Raw genomic sequence first — 5,088 nt, forward strand, 5'->3', positions numbered from 1 at the left:
GGAAGGCGAATATAAAAGTAAAATTCTTTCCAACGCTTATTGGAAGAGGGTAGTTTATTGAAGAAAACTAAACCAGGCCGAGCCTGGAACATGTAAGTGCCCAGCTCAGACTGTTTAGGGTAGTAGAAATAGTAGATAGTCTCTGGTCGGAGGGGAATGTTATGGATTTTGAATAGGACGACGACGCCGCATAGAAGGCGGAAAGTGTTGGGGACTAGGCTTTCGAGCGAAATGCCGAAAAAGTTGCAAACTTCAACGATGAAGGGATGAATGGGGAGTCGTAGACCGGCAGTGAACTGGTCGCAGAAAACACAAAATACGCCATGCAGCGGTTTGTGTGGCCGAGCGGAGGGAGTGGGTAAGATAATTTCGAGGTAAGAAGGGATGTCAAAAATGTTTATCAGAATGTCGGCGTCGCGCCGATCGAAGCGCGACTCCATGGTGGTATACCATGGGCCGAGGGCTTGGTCTTGTGGCTGGGAAGAGCTAGCCATTGTCCGAGCGAACGAAATCAAAAAAGGCGAAGAAAGGTAGAGAATAGGAGAAAGAAGACAGCAAACGAAACGATGCCCCGAGGATCGAAACTCGGGAAAGAAATGCAATGAAAACACAAGAACCAAAGAGAGAAAGAAGGAGAACCTTACGATGAAAAGGAGGATCGAGGGAAGAGCAACGGAGATCGCGGAAAACAGAAGAGCGAGATCGCCGAAAATCTGGAACGCCAGAAGCAGCGGTGAGCACGCGAGAGTAGAAGTGAGGCGAAGGGAAGAAGAGAAGGCTTTATAGGGTGGAGCCCGAGCGGCCTCCACCGTCGGATCCAGGTCACGAGAATCGGAGCACACATCGCGCCGTCCGTTTCGAACCACCTCGGTCTCATCACCCGCGACGCCGCCGCCGTACGATGACGATAGCAAGGCCACGTGGCATTCCATCACGGGTGAGCATTTAATGAGCGCCTTAACGAGGCACAGAGCGCGTGCTCGACCTTAATGATGGAGATTGACGAAAACTTCGAAAAGATACCGAGAAGGGTTGGCGTTTAATGGCATTTTAGCTGCTCCCGTGGGGTCGAGCGGAGGACAGTTGCTTATGGATGCCTCTCGGCGAAGCTGATGGTCCAGTCAGTCGGACTAATCGCCTCCTTCGACTAGACTTGAAGAGGAGGCAAGTGATCCGGCGGTAACGACGGGGCACCCCCTTTGAGGGAAGTCAACGCCACGTGGAGGTCAAAAGTCAAACGGCCGATCAGAGAAGGGGACCCCGACCGGAGAAGAGGAGGCCGACTGGACGAGCGGGATCCTAGCGAAAGCAATGACACCCCGGCGGGGAGCCAGGGTTCCGACGCTCATGTTGAACAGGGTCGTACGGCCGCTCGGCCAAAGGTATAACGTAGCAATACTGCTAACAGTCTCCACAGAGCACACGACCCGGGAACCTCCCGAGCGGACCAGCACATACGACCGGCCGGACGTGAGGGGATTACCGACCGGACGGGCACTCGGCATGGAGTAAGAAGAGACAAAAGGACAAGGGAACATCTTCTGACAGCGGATATGTTCAACGACCAGGCCATACGCAAGATCTTACGACAGAGGGTTCCACTGTCCCATCAGAGATGTGCTCGGACTTTAGCAGTATGGTGTCAGGTAAACTCTTCTGACAAGCCCATACTGAGGTATGGTTAGAGGACACGTATTCGCTTCGGTATGTGTGTGTGAGCCTCTTCACAGCTCTATATAAGGGGCCTCACACTTCGCCTGAGGTACGCAATCCTTCATTTTGGAAGCCACTTCCTTCGTTTCCTTTTGCCTGACTTGAGCGTCGGAGGTTCGTCGCAGGGAACCCCTTCCCGGCCCGACTTCTTTGTAGGTTCGCCGGAGCTCCACACAGTCATTCAGAGAGCCATATCATCGGTCTGGAGAGCGCCACGTGCCTAGTGTTCATCGATTCAACGTTCGGACAGGATCATACGCTTTAAAGACAAATGCAACTTTATTCTTACGCACATGTTCTTACTATTCTTCATCCATCTGTCTGGACTAGTATTGATTTAAGCGTTGGAGGACCTTCGCTAGGGACTCCCCCCTGATTTCTAAATGCGCACTACAAGAAAATTGGGATTCTACAACACTTAAACGACAACGCTTTTTATAAAAAGCGTTGTTTATTTTTTTTAACAACACTTTTAGTGAAAAGCGTTGTCTATTTCATTATTTTCTTATTAATAGACATCGCTTTTCTAAAAACCATTGTCTATTAGTGATTTTTACGGGTCAAAGACAACACTTCGTAAAAAGCGTTGTCTATTAGACTGATTTTTAGTGTCTACGACAATGTTTTATAAAAAGTGTTGTCTATGTTTAAAATCTCATCTAAATCTTGATTAATACAAACCGTTGGATCTAAATCTTGATTAATACATACCGTTGGATCTAGGTAAGGAGTAGAAAACCCGAACCCTTCTCCCAACTTCTATCTTCCGATCATTTTTGATCCCGAACCCTTCTCCCAACTCCTCATCTCATCGCAACCTTCTCCATCCAACTCCTCTCCGCGAACACCCTCTCCTTCCAACTCCTCCTCTCACGTCCTCTCCAGCAAACCCCTCTCCGGCGAACTCCTCTCCGCGAAGCTCCTCTCCTTTGAATTCCTTCACGCAAATGCCCTAATCACGATCGTGGGGAGAAGAAGCAAGGATTCTTCTCGGTGCTAAGGGAGGAGGTTGCGAGGGGGCTTTCTCCATCACGGTCGAGGTTGCGAATGCGACGACAGGATTATGGCGAGGGTCAGCGCGGTTGAGTGGTTGAGGGGCGGAAGCGGCAGATGCTGCTGTTCCTTCAAGCGGATCACCTTTGTGATTTGCTGAGTTAATCTGGTTGCCGCGCTCCTCATGATTCATTCATCTACACTTCCTTCTTCTTCTGCCCTTCGTCTGGGCTCAACCGAAATTATCTTGCCGGTACAAAGATCAACCTTTTCTTGTTGCGGTATACATATGTTGACTTTTTTTTGGTAATTTTAAAAATAAAATTGAATCTTTTTTGTTGTTGCAGATCAGACAAAGAAAATGGAAGAATCGATCCGGATACGAAGAGAAATGGGGCCTTTGGCTCTCGTTAATGCGGTAAGCTCGCAGGCTTGATTTCTGTTCTTTAACACACGGTTTGGGATTGAGGATTTAACTGGTGGAACTTCCCGTTTCATTGGACTTGAGTAGGCGAGGATGCTCAGAATGAAGTTATCCAGAGAAGAGAAAAAGGGTTGTATTCAGTTGTCACAACTGGTGATGCATAAGTTGGCCAGCGAGATTCTGCAGATGCTGCAAGGTGTCGACAATACTAACGTGACGGAACAACAGGGTTGGTTATCCTTTTCATGTTTATTTGAGCTTATTGATCAGTTATTTTCATGAATTTGTTCACCAAGTTGGATCATACGTTCATGCATAGATAGCTTGATCGTTTGGACTTTGGTGAGCTAAGGTCACAGGATTAGAAAATGATATCTTTAAGAAGGACTTCGATCGGGTCAAAGTTCATAACTCATCCTAAATTTCAATCTAAGTTACATTGTTTATCCTTAATGATAATCTGCTGAAGCAGTGGTTATCCACCGCTGGAACATTGAAACTGCAGCAGTAAGGTTTTTGAAGAAATGACAAGAACAGTGGAACCCAGCTGGTTTGATGATTAACTTGTTCTTTTCTTCCTCAACGAACCATTAGTTCTGTTGAGTGAACCATCTAAGTTCAACCTTGTAGTCTTAATTGAGAGATTATCCAAATCATCCAACTTCTCTAATATATCATCAAGATTTACTCGTAAATATATCCTGTTTTGGAATTTTGTTTTTAGAAAAGAGAAAAAAATAACGTTAGCTCTAAATCAACTTAGTTTCTGCAATTCTGAAGAAAACGACGTTGGTCCACAGAATGGGGCGCAATATGGGGCTCCGTTCGTTGAGGAGGAATGGGAAGAACAAGAGATTGCTAATGGAGTGGTCCTGATGCCCGATGCTGAGAATGATGATGATGCTGCTGACGCTCATGATCAGGAATACTTGGAATTCAATGATCTTCTTCAGGTAACATCTCGGTTGTCTTTTTAAGCATGGTTGAAATAAAAAGGAAAAAAATTCTTGAAATGTTACCATGTGCATGAATGCTGCTAAAACAAAAAAGAAAGATGTTGAACATGTGTCTGTTTGAATATCTTTATAGTTCTTCAGTTCGCAATTTTGGGATAAAAAGATTGACATGGTATGGACATATTCAAAGCTAACACAACATAGTATTGGTTTTGACCAAACAAGAAGATCGGGGGAGTAAAATATATTGTGCCTTCATTATTAAATTGCATGATCACTGTTAAGATAATCAGGTTAGCAGAGAAATGCTTATTCATTTTTATGCAGCAGATTATCTTCTGCCTGCTAATTATATTTCCTCCTCTATTGAAGATTATTAAATTGACAGTGAAAATGCATATGCACGCATCTGGCCATTATATGCCTGTATTAATTTTCATAACTTCCCAATATAATTCAACATTCTTTTGGTTTATGTTTCTTGTAGCAACTATATTTATTCATTCTCGGCATTTTGTGGCAATGTAAGAGCATGTCATATTCATAAAGGATATTATTTACTTGGTCGTCTACATTTCAAATATGTTTTAACACAAACTAATATACTAGAGAATTTTTAGATATACTAGTGATTATTAATCAATTTACTGTAGTTTTTTCTATTCAATTTATTTATACATTGGAAAATATGACATAAGTTCAATATTTCCATGCAGTTATGATCTCCTATTGATATTGTCACAGAATTGTGCATATGCACACACTCAAGATCAGATTCTATAGTTTCTCTACAAATGACATAAGGGCTTATACTCTAGCTTAATTCATTCACAACAAAGAGAAGGATTCTGATGTGAATGTCTGCAATTTTCTTTATGTTTTAAACTTTGCTTTCGTTATCAAGGAACAGAAGTTACTTTGTGAATTGAAGATATTCCCAATTTGTCATGTGTCTTGATCTCTGTCATTTCAATTTTGCAGGATCAAATAGTAAGTTGGATT

The 5,088-nt window shown here is 43.7% G+C and overlaps 1 long non-coding RNA gene across 1 annotated transcript; it reads left to right on the top strand.

Annotated features, from left to right (window-relative positions):
• Positions 1-3,049: 3,049 nt before the first annotated feature.
• On the top strand, positions 3,050-4,181 carry LOC121987451. The gene is made up of 3 exons (XR_006113597.1): positions 3,050-3,124; positions 3,218-3,326; positions 3,931-4,181. It is a non-coding gene; the product is annotated as an uncharacterized LOC121987451 (long non-coding RNA).
• The last annotated feature ends 907 nt before the right edge of the window (positions 4,182-5,088 follow it).

The sequence above is a fragment of the Zingiber officinale genome, chromosome 5B, assembly GCF_018446385.1.
Source record: "Zingiber officinale cultivar Zhangliang chromosome 5B, Zo_v1.1, whole genome shotgun sequence".
NCBI classification, from domain to species: Eukaryota; Viridiplantae; Streptophyta; class Magnoliopsida; order Zingiberales; family Zingiberaceae; genus Zingiber; species Zingiber officinale.